This window comes from Adiantum capillus-veneris, chromosome 15, assembly GCF_014529385.1.
Source record: "Adiantum capillus-veneris isolate H3 chromosome 15, ASM1452938v2, whole genome shotgun sequence".
NCBI classification, from domain to species: Eukaryota; Viridiplantae; Streptophyta; class Polypodiopsida; order Polypodiales; family Pteridaceae; genus Adiantum; species Adiantum capillus-veneris.
In genome coordinates, this window is record NC_140945.1 from 41,380,193 (window position 1) to 41,401,216 (window position 21,024).

The window sequence follows — 21,024 nt, forward strand, 5'->3', positions numbered from 1 at the left end:
TGATGACGTCTCCTATCCATTGTACACTAACTCTATCAGAGTTACTACATATAAGAGCTCATCTTTGGGAAGAGGTGGGAAAAATTTGGAGAAAATAGGGATGGTAATTCCGCCACCAATTATTTTTCCAAAAACACTAACACTGAATAACCAAACCTTGAAACAAAATAAACATGAGCCGGTACTAGTGAACAACGTAGGAGACTATTGTGAAGGAGAAGAAGGAAAGATGACCTTGCCTGTGGAGTACAAAGAAGTAAAATCGACAGCGATACTAGATAGTGGAGCCAAAATTTCCATAGCCATCAAAGCAATGTGGAAAAAATGGGAAAAGCCTGCTCTAAGGAAAACTAGAATGAAACTTCAATTAGCGGATGGGTACCTGGAGAGACCTATTGGCATTTTGGAACAAATTGTAGTAACCTCTTGCGGAATCACATATGAACACACATTTGCTATTATGAATTTCGACGAGAGCAGTAATTTTGATATGAGATTGGGCAGACCATTTATGCGTCAGCTCAAAATGGTACAAGTTTGGGGCTATGACTACATAACCTAAGACACAAGGATGTCACTACGAAGATCAGTGTCACGGACCATAGTTATAGAGATGTGGAATGAACCCCTGGAGAGGAATTAAAATCCACAATTGACCAAGAAGGAGAAATACCTACTTGGCTGCAAAACAAAGCTTACAATTGGACATGTGGAGCTTCTGAGGGTGGTAGTTTGAAAAAAGAGGATTGCATTCATGATAAGTCAATACAAGATGAGGCATATGTACTAGAGCCTTTTTTGGAAGAGATGTTTGAACCTTTTGGATGGCAACAGATACTGGCTACTCTTGATGTGTGTGTAAATGAGGTGACCAACACCAAATTTTGTGATGAACATGGCTATGATATAACTCCCTTATTTACGATAAAGGTGTTGAAGGAAGCTAATGAGGTTTGTGAGTGTGAAAGAAAAAACTGTCAAACATATGGCTATGCCATTGAGCATGAGACAAAAGTGAAAACGAAGGAAGCAGAGCAACCACGAGAATATGCCATCATTGACATACCTAAAGAATTGACAAAAGTTGTTCAAAGAAGCCGATTCCAGAAAGAGCACAATCATCAAATGCTCAAAAAATGCCAGATCAAGACAAGAATAGGGATAAGGAAGAAGATCGATTGTCTCCTATGACAATCAAATTCAGCATATGTGGAGAAACAGGACTCAAAATCACATGTTTAGCAGTAATAGATCCAAAAGCAATAAAGAATCTAATGTCTTATGGTACATGGATAATGATGGAAAAGCCGCCAATCAACGAGCTAGAGGAATTCCTAGCTTTCGCATGGCAAAGACCGTACTCAAGTTGGGGAGTACAAGTATTATTTCCACATAATCGACTCCCATCACATCAAGGAGAGTCTAGTCTTGACAGAAAGCTGGAGGAACATCTTCTTTTGACAACAATCAAAAGCTTCAACAACAGCACCATCAAAATCCCCAAAAGCACCTCAAGTCAATGCAAAAAAGCAGCAACCAAGCATAGAAAAAGAATGTAAAGCTAAGTTAAAATTTGAAGTATATCAACCTCGCAAGATGACTTTATCTTCAATAAGCCTCCATCAAACTTCCCGCGAAGACTCTACATCAAGAGCCTAACCATCAACAATGCAATGGAAACAGAAACAAAAAGTCTATCAACCAAAGTTTCCATCACATCAAAGCATTAGGAAGAAGCCGAAGAGAACCAAGTATCCAAAGAGCACATCCAAGTCAAAGACCCAATTTGGATACATGAAGCTCAAGTTCAACATCAACAACCAAAGGTCATTGGGTGGGTAGCATCAAATGAGTCAATCATTGTTCATGGATACTTCTAAGGAAACGCTAATTTTTGGGCCAAAAAACCTAAAGTAATAGCCTGGACCTAACCACTTCAACCAACGAGTTTTTCAAAGAACAAGACGCACTATCAAGTTTCAACACAAGGCAGACATTTCAAGCAGGAGAAAGAAAACCAACAAAAGGCATCTAAAGAAAAGACCAAAGAAGAAAACAATGCGACAAGTTTGGGTACCAAAGTCAATCGCTAGTCAAACTACCCAAGAAAGATAGGTGAAGCAGCGGATGATTCCAGTCAAGCTACTCGAAGCACAAGGATATTATGAAGGTAACACACAAATATGGTTACCAAAAATTGTAGCTCAACTTGGGACAACAAAGATCAACCAAGAAGCACAAGGCTCCACCCAAAGGCACACATTCAACAAGAAGAACTAACAATGAATCACCACTGATAGTGCTACTTTAGATGGATACCTTATCTTAGCTACAAAAGCAAGGCTTTTACAACGGAAATCATCAGGTTTGGATACTGAAGCCTAGTGTCCATCAAATTATAGAAGAAAATAAAATGCCAAAGACGATCACACACGGACCAAAGACAAGGTGGGTTCCAAAATTGCTACTGGAAACTCAATGACAACACATCTCGACAATCACTTGTATTTTTCGGAGCTCTTATTGTAAAAACACTTATTATTTTGATGAATTGACAATCTTGTAATTCCTAATTTCTAGATGAACATTGTAATTGATGAGCCAAGGCTACAAGCTTTCAAATTGTATCAGCCTGTCTTTACTTAGAGCTCCGAGATTATTAGTTTTGACCACAAAAACCTTGGCTAAGGTATAAAAGCCAATTTTTGTAAGTTTTTCATAAGTTTTTGAATAATAGAAACACAGCGTGAGCTAACGATGCTCACTTCTCTCCTTCTTACGCTTCTTACTCCCTTCTCGGTTGTCACATTGCAGTGCCGTGAGCTAACAATACTCACTTCTCTCCTTCTTGTGCTTCCTACTCCCTTCTCGGTTGTCACATTGCAGTGCCGTCTGTTGCGTTGCAACCGCAGGTAAGAGCTCTACGCATTGACGTAAGCATTTCATGGTAATCCATAGATTTTGGCGTCATCGACTCGTGGCCTAATTTCATCATAAGTAGGAATTTAAGCTTCTAAATCATAAACTAAGTATAGGGGGGTCATTGCTAAGCATATAGATGCATTCTAGGTTGAAAATGACTAGATCAAAAACTCATAGCTATTAATAATCGTGATTTTTGCACTTGACCCTAAAGTGAGATTCGAGACCATAAGAATGTGTGCTTAGGTCTTATAAACATGTCCTAGAAGTTTCGTGACGTTGGATGTTGTTTAATGCTGTAACGAATGTGATTTGTTTGCCGAAAAGCGATTAGCTTTTGGTGATTTCTGTCATTTGAGTGTAGGTTGAGTTAGATGCGAATTGTTTGTTGTTTTCCAAGAGATTGAAAACCTCTTGTAGACTCTATACACTAGTGGAGTCAGCTTCATCCCATGGATTGACAATTATATTTGTGCTTCTCGCTATGTCTGCAATAAAATAGGAGTGAGGTTAGACACCCGTCTCACATTTGGCGCCGCTGCTGGGGATCGAATAGACCTAAACTAGGAAAAAACACGAGCGTCTTGTAAAGTTATCCTTTAACTTCCTTTAGGATCTCTTAGAGTCAAAACTTCTTTTTAAAACCGCATAGCTTAAGATTGTCGTCTTTTGCTGTGTAGAGGTAGCTTGGAAGTAGGTTGTACTTGCTAAGTACCTATTAAGATTATAGGATTGTAGAATTAGATTAGGATTTTGAGAATGATTGATGGACGAGACAAGTATTAAGATCAAGGCTCAAAAAACCATAAAAAAGAAGAAACAAGTGTTTGTGGACACTTTCCACAACCCCATTGCAGTAGAATCTAGGAGTAGGGTAAGTAGAATCCGAGGTGAAATCTCAGAACATTGCTCTCTCCAAAAGAATCAATTGTGAATTGTTTATGTGAAGTTGTAGAATTTCAGGTCTACAGCTGGAAATAGCACCAAAAGGCTGTCAACCACTGAATCCGGCTGGGGATTATGCTTTAAAAGTTGTATGAACCGGTGGGTAAGCTTAAGGACGCCTTTGAGGTAAAATTTCAAGAGTTTGCAAAAACTCAGATTATTTATTTTTTCTTGACATTTTAGGCCAAATTAAGTTAACTTGACTCAGAGGCTTAAAATAGCTCATGAAAAGACTGTCCAGTGAAAAAGTTCAAAAAAGTGCTCATTTTAGGCCTAAAGTAACTAATCACGATTATTTACATTCAGCTCAAAAGTGACCAAGATTGATACCGGAGACTCTATGCATGTGTACAAACATCTTTTGTAAAGGCCTTTAGAATTTGGATCACCAAACTGACCAAAAACTTGGTAAAAACTAAATTTTGTACTGATTGTCAAGAACTTGAGTGTAAATTGGAAAATTTTTGTTCAAACTCAGTGAAACTTGACTCATAGGCTTATATTGATGTGATAAACAAGTGTATATGCTCAGTTGACCAAAAAGATACAAAATTTACCAGAAGTAAATAACCGTCATTAGTTACTTTTGTCTCATTTTTCAACTTTTTTGACCAACAAATCATACCTTTAGTCTTAGCATGTTATATTAAGCCCACAAACCAACGTTGGTAAGAATTGGATCATTGAAGTGAAAATTGTGGCCAAATTTGCAAAGTCAGTCTGCAGACACAAAACTATTGACCAATTGAACAGAAATTATCCAAACTTGATGAAACTTGGCTAGGGAGCTTAAGTTAGGCTGATTAATAATTTTGTGTCAAGATTATGGCAAAAACTTGCATAAAAATAGTAGAAGTAAATAATTGCGATTATTTATATTTGCTACAAAATTGTACATTTTTACACATCTGAGTATACCACAAGGTCAAGCATATCAAGTAGACCACACAAATCAATTTTGGTAAAATTTGGATCACAAAAGTGAGACTGAAGCCAGATTCTCGGAAATTGAGTCTGCGGACACGAAACAGTTGTTGATAACTTGAATAAATTTTGTTCAAACTTAGTGAAACTTGTCCAGAGACTTTAACAAGTTGAGTACTTGGCAAAACAAGCCAAAAAGTGTAAGAAACTTATAAAAGTAAATAATCACGATTATTTACTACTACTCATACACAGAGACAGACTTTTCGACTTTTGAGCTTGTACAATGTTAGACCAACATAATACAAGGCCACTGGGAAGTTTTGGGTTTAATCGGATCCAAATTGATACATGTTAACTCAGTTTCTAGGTTGCAGATTAGTCTTTGGCTTTTTGCAAAAAGTAGAATCAGAAAGTCTCAATTGCTGACTCACTTAGCTCAATTTGAAGAGATACACATAGACCAGTCACAATAGTTAGCAAAAATTGTACAGTCTTTGTAAAAGAATAGCTAACTTGATTAAAACTGATATAGGAATCAGGGTGTAGACAAGGAATTGAAAGCTTGACAGAAGCTGCAATCAAGTCAAGTAGAAGAAATTGATAACAAATCAATTCGATGATAAGTATTCTATCTAGGGCTTCACAAGTCTATATGAACCTTAGGTCTGGTCATATACTAGCAAATCAAGGCATACTTGGAGAGACAGCTAGTAGGGTATCCACCGGAGAGAGTGTGAACCAAGGAGATCACTTGGACACTATCTTTGAATAAGTCTTAGACACTTTTTCAGAATAAATATTTGAAATGTCTACCTATTCGACTCATTCAGAAACCGGAATGACAGTGCAGTATAAGCACATACTCTCTTTTTATAAGACTAATCGCCATGGAGCTCAAGTTTACCTGGATCCTAATGAAGAGTATGCCATTCGCATTGATGACCATGACATAGAGTTTGAAGAGGAAACCAAGGCAAATAAACAAGGAAAAATGTACATGGATAAAAACGAAACTCAGTATTTACAAGTTGAAAACCCTGACGTGATAGACAAATGGGGGTTGGAAGTAAATACCATAATTGTAGATATGGCTGCAAAAGAAGAACCACTGACTTTAGAATTTGAGGGATACGATCAAGTTGATTTGAAGCCTTTGAAACGGCTTAGCATGGATAATCCTAGGATCGGAGTCCATTGTTGGGAGGATAGAATTGTCAAAGATCTTCTATGGACTTCTCATGCCATATGAGGACAGCTAACATCCATGAAGGTCATCTATATCTTCAAAATCAAAGACAAGGGATCAACAAATCTACCAACCTACCTATTTAGGGATTGTTATAAAAATAGCTTTGTTATGATGAGTCTTGAAGAGGTGGAATAAACAAAATACCAAGGGTACTCCATAAGGGATTGGATATTAGGCCAAGGACCAGAAACTATTCCAAGAGATGAACTCCAAGAGAGATCTTTTGAGAGTAATGTTAAAAAAGTAAAAATTACCTCATCACAAAGAAAACCGGGTGACACTAAAGCCACTATAGGGCTACATGAGTCACTATTCAACAGACTGGTTTGAAGGACTCAGAACAAGACCAACTGCCAGGAGACAGGGAGTTGAATCAAATAGACGTGTGAGACTAGCTGATTTTTACAAATGGGTCAAAAAATAGAGTGGATATGGGGATCCATATGACCACTTAGCAAGCTTTAAGCAAGTGCTAAGAGCATAACGCATATTTGATTTTCATACTCAATTTGAGGGATTTGGAATAACATTAGAAGGAAAAGCACTGACATGGTTCCAAAACATTCCACCAAGGTCAATCATAGTCTTAAATACAGTAGCTCAAGGATTTGTAGCTTCTTGTTCCAAAACGGGGATCAAACACAATATTGTAGCTCAAATTTGTAGCTTCAAACAGAAACAAGGTAAGTCTGTTAGGGATTGTGCAACTAGAACGAAGCAATACATTGCAAGATGCCCAGAGATAGAAATACATGTAGAAGAAAGACTAGTATCATTGTTTCTAGAGGGACTACTAAACAAATAACTTCATGCTATATCGTATAGCAAGAAACATATGACCCTAGAAGAGTGTGTGTTAGATGCTATTGACTTAGGAGACAATTGTGAAATTTTCAATGAAGAAGATGTCCCTAAGGATAACCAAAATAAGAAAATAACATCTACCAAACTAGCACAAGTGAGAACTGCTGCTGTAGCACCGCTTTTATACTACAATAGAACTTGCACCGATGTACTATGTAGCTAATCAAGGTGCTAGACCTCCGATGGTAAGACCCATGATTAAGCCAAGAACTAGGAACTATCATAACTTTGGTGCAGATGATCATTGGAAAAATGAATGCCCAGAGCCTGACAAGAACCTTAAGCCAGCTGAAGCTTTTTGTATGCAATGTTGCAAAAAGAGAGGACACTTTCCTAAAGATTGTCCAAAAAATCCTTTAAACAAGGGCAAATAGTAGTGAACGCAGTCTAAGTGATTCCTAGTAGCTCATCTAAAAGTGAACATATTGTTCCAATCAAGGTAATCACCAAAGCCCAAGCTAAGAAAAAGAAACATAACTCCTTTGATGATTCAACAAATACTAAAATTTCCTCTCAAAAGACCAAGAGAAGCAGAAGCAAAATATATGAGATGAGAAAAAAAAAACAAAGGGCTGAAATCGAGGAGAAAGCAAAGAAACTATTCCAAGAAAAAGTGAAAGAAACTAGAAGTGAAACCAAGGAAACCACCGTGAAATCTAGAGGATCAATTTTAGTAGACAAAATTTTTGAGCCAATTAATGCAGTCTTGGAAGCTTACCATGTGGGACTTAAAGTAGGCCAAAACATGGAAAACAAATAGAAAAACTATCCATTTCCAGATATGGAAGCAGCTAAGCTTGAAGCTTATCAAAATTTGGTAAGAATTACTCAAGAGATGCTGGAAAAACAAAAACCCAAGCTCGAGAGTATGGCAAAACCTGAGAAGTTTGTGGAAGGAACCCATAAAGAGAAATCCAAAGAGCCAGTAGAACCCCACTTTGAAACAAAAGAGCCAAAACTCATAGTGCCTAACAATGAAGATTCCTTAGATGGAATTCCATTCGTAGAAGAAGACTGGCCAAGACACTTATGGAAAAAAGTTAGAGAATTAATGATGGGAGCCTAACTTTGAAGTCAGCTCCTAGAAAGGAAGTTTGGTTAGACAATCTACCTCCTCATATGGACATGGATGTACAATCCTTGTATGGGGATTGTGGTTCTGAAGCTTCAAGAATATCTAAACCCATGACACTGAAAAAAATACCTTCTTACTTGGGAGATAACGAAGATGAATCCATAGTGTGTAAAACCACTCAGATAAAAAGACCAGAACAGACCTTAGAGGTAGATAACATCCATTCAATCATGTCTACACCCATTCAATGCACTCTTACTTTAGGAGAAATGTTAAAAATCAGACCATATTTATGGAATGATCTATAAAAAACTCTAGAGAAGGTGGAGATGACAGGGCTAATCGCAAATTTTTTGGGAAAATTGAAACACAAATTGGATAACAAAGAGATTCGATCTGTTCCAATAAACAAAGTCGAAGAATACTATGAAGGGGAAGAAGGAAACACAATCCTTTTGGTGAGATATAATGATATACAAACCATGCCAATACTGGATAGTGGGGTAGGCATAGCCATAGCCACAAAAGCAGTATGGGAATCCTGGGGACAACCAACCATTAGACAAACTCAAATTAAATTGCAATCCCGGGGGATTCACCATGGAAAACTTACGGCACCACGTAAATGCTGGGGAGGGGTTTTTTAATAAGTTACATAAATGTATAAGTTAGGGGACATGCCCCTAATAATTTATCTCCCAAGCTTAAAAATAAGGGGAGGGGTATCATATTTAGGGGAAGGGGGGGGGGGGGGATGAGAGAAAGTTTTTGTGTTTCAAAATCATGGCTTCCCAAAAGAGTCTTCTCTCAAAATTGTGAGTTAATAGCTACAAATATACATGCAAGAACTAGCATTGCTTTGTATCAATTGCTTGTTTTGTAATTATAGTTCGTTTCTTGAGGGATGAAAGCTATAAAGAGCTTGTATAGATGCAAATTTACACAAAGAACATAATACAACTTTATAACCATGTTTTTTGAGAAATTTAGATGGGTCCAAATTGGACGAGTAGCTAGAGTGCAGGCTGAACGAGCACATAGTTTGAAAGTCAAACTAAGACACATTGAGGGTACATCTAGTTATCAACAAAAGTGGCTCCTTTGTACGTTGCTAATCACTATGCTACACACTCTTTGACTAGTTTACTCAGTTAGATCATGTGAGACCTACATTTTATATGTAAAATAGGGGTATGATAGTTTTTTACATTGATTATTGTATAAGCGTATAAAGGGGGGTCATATCCTCTAATATGAGTCATATATAGAGGTTTTATCAAAGTTGCTCGCTCGCCGGTGGCGTACCATTTTGTATATAAAGTGAATCCCTCGGGATTGCAATTGGCTAATGGAAACATTGAAAGACCCTTAGGACTGCTTGAAAAAGTGATAGTTAATTCCTGTGGGATTGAATATCAACACACTTTTGCAATAGTGGACTTTGGAAAGAAACTAAATTACAAAATCATCTTGGGAAGACCTTTCATGCGATAAGTACAACTCATTCATGATTGGGGAAACAATTATCTGTACTTGAAGCAAGTGGGATTAATAACAAGGGTTAATCTAAAAGATCACACTTATAGAGATGTCATGAAAAAACCCATACAAGAATTTGACTCAGTCTCTTTGGTTGAAACTAAGCTTCCATCTTGGTTGAACAAAGAAACACCTATTTGGATGTACGGAGCCTCAAAAAACGAGAGTTTAAAACGAGAAAAATGTATCTTAGAAAGGGATTGCACAGATGAAGCCTATGTACCTGAACCCTTTCCAGAGCATTTGTTTGAGCCATTTGAGTGGAGTCAAATTTTAGCAACAATGGATGTATGTCTAAATAAGTCCGTGCCTACTCAGTTTTGCAATGAGGACGGCTATGACATAATTCCCACAAATGATCTCAACCCTTCGCATTGAAGACGAAATTCAAGAATCCAAGGACTTGAACAAGTCTTTTTAGACCTCTACTATGATGCAACAGATGAATTGGAAGAACATTCAACTAACTCAGATGATTCAAGGTTGAAAACAGAACATGTGAGAGCTAAACTACTCATAAAAGGAGGGGAGGAAAAGTTTTTTGACTTTTCAAAGTAGAAACCGAGAAGACAGAAATGGTATAGAAGAAAAAGAGATAGGAGAAACTTGAAATCTAGACCTATGCCATCAGTCTCTAGTAGAACACAATTTACAATGCAGATAGATGCACATGATTGTGTCAAAGACAAAATCAATGGTAGATATTCTTTAAACGAAAAGCGGAAAATATCAAAAACATCGAGAAAAACAAGAAAGGAAACTCAAGCAAAACCTAAATACCAAGACAATAATTTAACCATGACACGAGTTGAACGGCAAAAGAAAAATCAAGAGTTGAAGAAAGCTCTAAAGGAGATATATACAGTTGAAATGGAAACTACTAAGGAGGAAGGTAAAGTGGTTATGAGTGTTCCATCCCATTACAAGAAATATACTCTCCAAGACCGAAAGATCATAGTCAAACAACCTGTCAGAGAACTACAAAAATAAAGTGAGTCCTACAAAGGACTTGAAAACGCAAGAAAGATAGATCTAGCTGAACCAGGAGAAGAGCCCAGACCCTGCCTACATTGTAAACGACCTGAGGGAAGAAGAAGAAGAGTTTTTTTTAATCTTACTGAAAGAATACCAAGATATCTTTGCTTGGTCTTATAAGCATCTCAAGGGTGTTCATCTAAAAATCTGTCAACATACCATACCTATGAGAGATGATGCAAAACCAAGTAGACAAAGGCCATACACTTATAATGAGACATTTGCCAGGAAGATCAAAGAAGAGATTGGAAAGCTAAAGGAAGCCGAATTCATTTATGAAATTGAACACACAGATTGGGTGTCTCCAATTGTGGGAGTACCCAAGAAAAATGGAAAATTAAGGGTCTGTGTCAATAGAGACAACTTTCCTCTTCCAATCACTAAGCATGTTTTAGAACGAGTTGCAGGAAAAGAATCTTACAGCCTTTTAGACGGCTTTTTGGGATACAATCAACTTTTGGTTGATCCCAAAGATCAACAGAAAACTGCCTTTGCAACTGAATGGGGTATTTTTGCCTATCGGGTTATGCCTTCTGGGTTAACTAATGCTCCTGCCACCTTTCAAAGATTGATGAGCCATGCTTTTAAAGAATATCTTTGGAATTTCTTGGAAGTATACATGGATGATCTATGTGTACATTCATCAATCTGGGCTGATCATTTTGAACACCTCAAAAAGATATTCAAAAATGTAAACTTTATAGGATTTGCTTTAATCCTGAAAAGTGCACATTTATGGGTAGACAAGGAAAAATTCTTGGACATATAGTGTCTAAAAATGGCATAGCTACTGATATGGATAAAATTCATGTTATTGCTGATTTGCCTAGACCGGCAATAGTCAAAGGGGTTCAAGCTTTCATGGGACATTGTGGATATTACAAACGATTCATTTACATATACCCTATAATTGCAAAACCCATGTACAGCTTGATTACACTCTTTGAATGGACTCGTGAGTGTGAAGAATCCTTCATGAAGCTTAAGCAAGCTCTCACTTCAGCTCCAATATTCAAAGCACCAGATTGGAATAAGATACATACATGTAGATGCTTCCAATTTTGCCGTTGGGTGTATCCTAGATCAACCAGGAGAGGAGAAAATTGATTTTTCTATTTCTTATGCTAGCAGATAGTTGATTATGGCAGAGAAAAACTACACAATCACAGAAAGGGAAGGATTAGGAATGATCTATGCCGTAAAAAAGTATAGACATTAACTATTAGCTAACAAATTTGTGTTCTTTGTGGACCACCAAGCCTTATTGTACTTGGTCAACAAGCCATGCAACACAGGAGGAATAGTGAGATGGTTCATCATTCTTTTGGAATTTGATTTCATTGTAGTTGTGAAAAAGGGCACCACTCATCAAAGAACAGATCATTTGTCAAGGATTGTATCCGGAGAACCACCTAAGGGATAGATGATGATCTACCAGATGCATATCTGTTCTCCGTGGAAATGATACCTCGATGGTCGAAAAATATGGTATCATTGATGACCATAGCTGAAGTGGATTTGCACATACCACTTCCTATTACAACCGGATTAATTGAGCAATTGGCTATGTATCAATTACTAGCTAGAAGGTTGTGCAAAAGAAATCAAGATGGAATATTGCTTTCATGCATTAATCCTGAGGAGAAAACCCAATACCTAAGTCAAGCACATATTACCACAATAGAAATTCACTTTGCAGAAGACCAAACTATGCAAAGGATCTTGAGACTTAGTATTTTGGCCAACTATGAGGAGGGATGTTCACTCATTTGTGAAAATTTGTCCTTAATGCCAGAAACAAGCACCCATACCTCATGTGACATTGCTCCAAATATCATTTGTTCCAAAGTGGAGTAACTATCTAGCTACTTACTTATCAAGGCAAACATTTCCTGCGGATATGAGTAAACGCCGCCAACGAGAAATTTAAAATGAAGCAAGAGAACATGATCTTATTGAAAACCAATTGTATCAGACAGGTAAGGATCAACATCTGTATCTTTGTGCAAATGAAGAGGAATATACTCCCATTATAGAACAAGCACATGCTGGATTAGCTGGAGGTCACTTTTCTAGTGAGACCACTGCAAGAGAAATCTTAATGGTAGGCATATGGTGGCCAAAACTTTTTGCAGATGCCAAAGAATATGTCTGGAGGTGTGATGCATGTTAATGAGCAAAAATGCCAACCCGTGTAGATAGCATGCCCTTAAGACCAATGGTGGGGACTAGCGCTTTTGCAAAATGGAGTATAGACTTTGTTGGTCCAATACAACCACCTGACTATAGAACCCAAGCTCAATATATCATTGTAGCTACGGACTATTTGACCAAGTGGGCCGAGGCTAAAGCAACTGAAAAGAATGATGCCAGAACTACAACCACATTCTTATATGAGAATGTGTTCACAAGATATGGACTACCAATAGAAATTGTCAGTGATAGGGGAACTCATTTTCTCAATGAAGTAATTGAGTATCTGCTTAATGAATTTATGGTCATCCATAACAAATTGGCTCCCTATCACCCACAAGCAAATGGACAAGCTAATCATACAAATAAAATTCTTAGCTCAGTATTGACTTAAGTGGTTAGTTTAGGATGGACAAATTGGAAAATGAATCTCCATGTGGCGCTATGGGCTTATCGAGTTTCATTCAAGACAACTTTAAATGCTACACCCTTTAATCTTGTTTATGGTCTTGATGCCATACTGCCGATAGAATTTCTATTGCCGACACTAAGGGTAGCTAAGGATCTTGAGTGGACTGAACATGAACTGTCAGAGAGGCTTGAAGATTTAGAAAATCTTGATGAGCGAAGACTAACAGCTATAGCTCACATCTATGCACAAAAGAGGAAACAAAAACAGTTTTTTGATTCCCATCTAGTCATGAAAATCTTCAAAAAGGGGGACTTAGTTTTAGTCTATTCCCTTAAGCAACACATTCCCAAATTTATGAAAAAGGGAAACAGGATCGTTTATCATTGAAGATGTATCTCCAAGTGGTGCAGTTAAGTTGTCCACCCTAGATGGTGAACCAATAACTAATTGGATTAGTGGATGCCGTTTAAGAAAGTACACTTTGCCACTAACCAATGAATTGCTAGAAAAGATGCATGTAGCAAAGCAAAGAAAGATAAAACAATAGTAGGTTATTGATGAAGCCCAAGAGGAAGCTCAGCTTTGAGTACTCAAAAGGAAAGCTTCTCTCAAAAATCAACAAATACCTATTCCCATCAACACTCTGGAACTAGATGACCGACTATGGGAATTACAGAAAGATGCAGTGTCAACAGATGATGAATGGTTAGATGGAATGGACCTTCATATCAAAGTACACCTGAACAATCATAACACAATTTCATTGGTCGATAGAGGAGCTCAGGTAAATGCAGTGAGTTATTCCACGTACAAGGAAGCAACATACAGTCCTTGACAGTAGGAATAGCGACTATTAAAGGATGCAACAAGAACCCAACACCGACATTGGGAGTAGTCAACTTAAATGTGATAGTACATGGATGTTCATGCCCTCATTAGTTTGTATGACTAGATGAACACATGAATGAGACGAGGATTCTTGGAATCTCATGGATACAGACGTACAAGGCAATATGAGTTTGGGATACCAATCACCTTAGGCTATCACCTAAAGGCGGACAACTCATTGCTTCAATTGCACCAAGCAAGGAGGAATGGAAAGTATGTTACCTGCAAATCAAACCATGAAGCAATCAATCTTCTCCATCCTTTAGACAAGCAAATGCTACAAGTAGCATGCAAGGAGGCAGGAAAATTTGGGTACCAAAAGCACAGCTTAAGGACAAGCCGATTCAAATTTGGGTGCCAAAAACATCATCTACTGCACCAAAGATGGTTCCAAAGTTCAAAACACAAAGAGGAGCATCTTCGAGTAGGGAACCTAAAACAAAATGTATTTGGAAGAAAAAGGAGCACTTATCTTCTCCGCAAACTGTAAAACCAATAAAGCAATGGAGAGTTAAGTCTCAAAACACTCAACCCCAACGTTTCATTGAAAAAAACCAAGATATCAATGGCGGGTAAAAGCTCGACAACCATCATTATTGATACCAACAGCTCAATAAATCAGCGTGCCAAAGCATCCTGATGGTACAATAAAGCAAAGAGCACACAAGCTACAATATTTGCTCTTCGGGAAACAACAAAAGAAAACCTCGACCTCAGAAACCCTTGAGTTAATTACTCAAGACCCAACTCTTGCACAACATAATGGTTTGAAATGCATTGATCTTCAAAGCATGGTAGAGCCAACCAAGGCTATGCATAGACATCATTGTTCAACCCATGCACATAGTTGTCCCAGAGTATGCCATCTAGGGGGGGTGGAAGGGAACTAAGTAATTAAGGGCAATGTTTGAAGAGGGAGGAAAACGTTTGATGGTAACGTGTGATTTTTTGCAAAATTACATAATAATGCCCTTAAAAAATCATCAACAGGGAAAATTTAACTGATAACATCTCCCCGATGAGTGTAAATAGTGTATATACTATCAAAAAATCATCAAAAATTGGTCTTTTTTAGTTATTTTTCATCATTTTTCTTGATATTGAGACTTAAAAATGGAGAAATCCACCAAAAAAATAAAGCTATGTTTTTCAATGGATTTTCTTAATTATTGGATTTTCACTTTGCTTTTTAGAGCATTTTGTTATTTTCTTTGTTTTTTTCAATAAACAGGTCAAAAATTAATAATAAATAACAAATGAGCTCAGATGGAAAAACTGAAGATACACCGATGATCAGAAGAAGAAGGAGGACATGCACAAAAAATTTCAATCAAATCGGTAGATAGGAGCATGAAGCCTAATTTAGGCTGACTTTCGCAAATTCTTGCAGAATGAGCTACCGAAATCTGATTGGAGAATTTTTTGAGTCTAACATGGATTTCACGGCCTAGTAGGACTAACAAGGTAATTTGGGGGAAAATAGTTGGGGATGTCCTAGTATAGATATCCAAGGTAGTCCAAAATCACCTCATTTCCACTAGTCACTGTTGGAGAAGAGAGCTCTCGACCTTCTTCTCGCGCGATTTTTGGAGTCCACAGTCACCCTTTTACAGCACCATCTCACATGAGACATGAGGGGTAAGTTCTAAGCTTATCAACGATCAATTCTATATGGCAGGTAGCAAGTCTAGGCTCGAGGAAAAAACCCTAAACCGAGTAGTGCATGAAGTCTTACGACACAAAATTAACCATAGCAGCCTGTCAGCTCAACCAAATTGGACAAGACTTGACCTGTAGCATACCCCCATATAATAGAACACTCCTATATCACCAGATGACCGTTTGACAGGGGTCAAGGGGGGTCCCGAGTAGAAAATCTAGGTTTTTTCCAGATGCCAAAATTGGATTCTAACTCCATAGACAGCTTATAGACTAGATCTATACACAATGCACATGGATGGTTTCATGAAAACAATCAAGGCAAGCTCTCAAACAACAGAAAACAACTCAAAGGCTACAAAGCATCAAATTTGACATACGAAGTCAAACTAACTCCAAATGGGCCAAAACTGGATGGATAGCTTCAGGACTATGTAGTGGACAAGTCCATAGCTTCAAAAGTGACTAACCAACTCCACAACCCATCTAGTCACAAAAATCGGTGATTTCAGAGTCGACAAAGCACGAAGTGATACCGACACGACAAAAATTTACCAAATTCATTTTAGGACTTGTTTTAGATGTATTGAGTATGTCTAAGTCATCAAAAAAAATTGACTGCTATAAATAATCACGATTATTTACTTTTGTACCTTTTTGGCTTGAAAGTGATACCTTCACCTCACCTATCACTTGTACACATCTATTACATGCCACATTTCAAGAATGAGCCAAAATGATCAAGAAAAACTTGGAAATTGTCAAAAAACGCAAAGAAGTCTTTCCAATCCAATTTTGAGTTATCTGTCATAGTTTTTGATCCAAATCACCCCATATCTCATACACAGAGTCTACATCATGCCTAGAACCAAGTTGCAACAAAAAATGAATATTTTGATGAAAAAGTTAATAATCACGATTATTTACTTTCTTGCCAAAATGGGTAAAAACTGCAACTTTGACCTTATGAGACCAAAGCACATGATGTCTCAAGATTACTGACCAAGTTTGAGCAAATTTTGATCTCAAAAACTCAAAATTCCTTTATAACTACAGTTCAAAGACAAAAAGCCTAAATTTGGCACCATTTTCACCCATTGCACTCAATTGAGCCCACACTTCACTCAGAGCACCTAAATGCTATATGTTTCAAGCCTATGATGTCAAAAATGCAAAAAGTTGGAAAAAATCCCCAGCTGTAAATAATTGTGATTATTTACTTTGGTTGCAAATTTTTGCTTGAACTGTATGATTTTGATCTTTACATGTTCTTATGCATCTATGCATGCTCCAAAATTGATTTGAAGCAAATTGGACTCAATTTGTCAGCAATTCAGACTCAGGGCACTCATCCATGCTCTACAAGGAGAGCTGGATGACAGGATGAACATAATCTCAGATCTACAAAGACAAGTCAAAGAGATGAAAGCTGAAGCCGAACAACACCAGCTTGGAAAAGAAAAGCAGTGGAAAGAAATGGAGGAGCTGGGAGAACTTCTAACCAAGTTATCTGATGCTTGCAAGACCAAAGATCAACTGCTGAAAGAGGTAACAAATGAACTCCTAACCATGACTCTATCAATACAAAAGATCCAAGTGCAGCTCGATGTAGCGAACGCTTTTCTGTGGTACTCTGAGAAAAGGATCAATTCTCAAGAATCTTTTTTTTGAGAGATAAGAGAAAATCCTGCCGTCGCCTTGATCAAAGGTACAAATGAATTCTATAAGACTTTGGAAAAGAAAAACAAGGATCTTGAGTTAGAGCTACAATCACAAAGAAGAGACCTTGCACTGATGCGGGTACAATGAGAAGAGAAACTACTCAAAGAGATAGATGAACTAAAGACAGTCAATCAATTGCTGAGAGAGGGACAACCAGAACATTAAGAAGAATCTGGTACCTCTGAGAAACCAACTGTTGACATTCCATCAGTCTCTTTTGCTGAGATGGAAACACAGCCGTCAGAAGAGCTAGGAGGAGAAGAATATTTTTAGGTACCACTGACTGATGCTGAGCAAGTGCCCATGGTCTAGCTGTCTAAAGCTAAGGACGATGCACTAAAGGAACAAGTTGCTTTGGAGATAGATGTAGAATGGAAAGCAACGATGGATTGGGATTTGAGAGTTCTCCACTTAGTTAATGTCACTCAACTCACTCCCAACCAAATCAATGCACAGTGGCATCAAAAATCATTGCCATACCCTTTGATCAAAGTAGAGCTACTACATGTAAAAGAAAGACTATATAAAGATATGCAAGCAGAAGGCTCAGAGGATATCCACCCCAAGTGGAGAAAGAGCTGGTTGAAGAAGAATTAGAGATATCTAATTCTGTTCACAAGAGCATGTGCTGCACTACAGAAAGACCCAACATTGTCCTGTACTAAGGGTAAGGATATGGCAGGTATATGAAGCACCAAAAAGGAAGAGCTAGACATGGCTGAATTACCCATGTCTACCAGCTCCAGAGTAGGGTCCAACAACGAAAGAATACATGGTGAAAATCCTAACGGGTGCCATGAATTTCTTCAATAGCCTTCATGACCTCTCATGTGCCATGCTATATAAGATTTGCAGAATGCTGCTCACATGTATTCAAGATTTTCACGAGCCAGAGCAAGCAGGAGCACCATGGATGTCGTTCCTCGAAGGCAATAAGGGCCTCTGCTATGACTTAAGTGGCCAGCCTTTCGAAGAAATCCTTTACAGCTTCTACGTCCGATGCATGTTTTTGCCCTCTAGCAATATGTTGGCATTTGAGGAAGCATTCTATACAGGTGTCTTCACTTGGCGAACGAAGATATTTGGGCCAGTGAGTAAACAATCTCACATCCAGATTTGTTGGCTATTTAAGCATTGAGCTTTAAAAAAAAAGTCACCATGCGGTTCTTGCAAGTTCCTGACAAAGAGAGAAGACTCAGATATGAGAAAGAATTACTTGCTCTTAAAGACCGCCTCACTAGCCGTCAACTCGAAGACTACTTCAACCCATGAAGCTGTGTCGGGGGACGACGCAGTTAAGGAGGGGGGGGAATGTTAGCAGCAAGCTAACTTGGATAACATTTTTCGGAGCTCCAATTGTAAAAACATTCATTATTTTGATGAATCAGGAATGTTATAACTCCTAATTTCTAGAGAAAAATTGTAATTGATGAGCCGGGGCTATAAGCTTCCAAATTGTATCAACCTGTCTTTAGTTAGAGCTCCCATATTATTAGTTTTGACCACAAAAACCTTGGCTAAGGTATAAAAGCCAACTTTTGTAAGTTTTTCATAAGTTTTTGGATAATAGAAACACGGTATGAGCTAACAATGCTCACTTCTCTTCTTCTCGTGCTTCCTACTCCCTTCCCAGTTGTCACATTGCAGTGCCGTCTGTTGCGTTGCAACCGCAGGTAAGAGCTCTACGCATTGACGTAAGCATTGGATGGTAATCCATAATTTTTGGCCTTGCCGACCCGTGGCCTAATTTCATCATAAGTAAGCTTCAAAATCATAAACTAAGTATAGGCGGGGTATTAGGGCATCATTTCTAAGCATTTAGATGCATTCTGGGTCAAAAACGACTAGGCAAAAAACTCATAGGCTGTTAATAATCGTAATTTTTTCACTTGACCTAAAGTGAGATTTGAGACCATAAGCATGTGTGCTTAGGTCTTATAAACATGTCCTAGAAGTTTTGTGATGTTTCAAATGTTGTTTGATGTTGTAACGGATGTGATTTGTTTGCTGATGAGCGATTAGCTTTTGGTGATTCTATCATTTGAGTGTAGCTTGAGTTAGATGCGAGTTGTTTTGTTGTTTTCCAAGAGATTGACAACCTCTTGTAGCCTCTATGCACTAGTCGAGTCAGCTTCATCCCATGGATTGACAATTATATTCGTGGTTCTCGCTATGTTTGCAATAAGATAGGAGTGAGGTTATACACCCGCCCACATCGCTTCTCGTGGAAATTAACGCAAAGGCTACATCAAACCCTACCAAAGCTGAAGGACTTGTTTCACAAAGTAGTGTGAACATACAATAAGAAATTCAAGAGGAGACAAAGTATGCCAACCTACTCGACAAAATGGTGGCATTCAAAGACCAACACAATGGAAGAGGCCTAAATTTCCAGAACTTATGGAATTGAGTGTCTGGCCTTGAACAAGTAAGTCCAAGTTGCCATTAAACATACATGGCATAAAAATCAGAGTCGGGTAGCTAAGCCACTAAATGAGCGAGTCCCAAACCTTCATGTAATATTCTCTGTGGTCTAAGCGTCTTAGTTATTCTAGGTACTACTTAAGCTGGAAGAGTTGAGCATAATTATGTTGTGTCCCTCATGTTGGTATAGGTGAGCATAAGAGTCGAAGTTGTTGTAGTATAGTGCTAAGTGAAGGAGGAATTCCAAAAGACACTCACGCACTCCGCATAGTGAGGTATCAGTGGAGAAGCTTCTACATCGAAATTCAAAACATGGAAGCTATTGCGACATCCTTTGATGTCACATGTGCTACATTTGTTCATTGAAGCACCCATCAAATCCCTCTTTCGTACTACATGATTTTTCTTGACAAATTCCTTGTATGCATATAGAGTTTCCCATAATTGGCACTTGCATTAGGCACTCTTCCTTTGTTTCTTCTAAGCACTCACCTTGCATGACAGGTACTACAAGTCCAAATGCTCAACTCCAATAAGATCGTATACCAAAGGCACTTTTTTCCCTTCGGGTTTTATCCCTTCAGTCATCCATGTTTTAGGACCCTAATCTAGAAACCCTCATCATTGACTTTTTGTATATATTCCTTCTACATCAACAATAAGGAAATGTCTACCCAAATCAATCAACAACGACCTGGAGCAAAAATTGCAGGTCTCCATATGCTTATCAAAAGAATCTTTTATCTCCTTCAAGGTCGAAAACAAAGCTCCATCAAACAATGCAAGTAAAAGAATGGCCTACAACGATAAGCAATGAGAAATTATGCAAGAGAGTTATCAACAACAATCAAAAGTAGCTCACACATTGCTTCAACATTGGTGACCTATTGTGTAGAGAACTCAAATTACAGTGGACATGGAAAGCATACCCATCATAAAGTCCACGCAACAAAGAGGATTGGTTCTATATTCATTATTTGGATGACATGCAGACTGCAAATGCTGCTTGGATGGAACTAGAGAAAGTGTTTGGTCCTAAAGCCAAATACTCCAAAATGAGTCTTAAAATGGAGTTGTATTCTCTTTCAATGCATGATGATGAACATATTCCAACTTTAGCTAGAAGACTGAAAAGCATCCGCACTCAGCTAATTTATGTTGAAGCTCCTG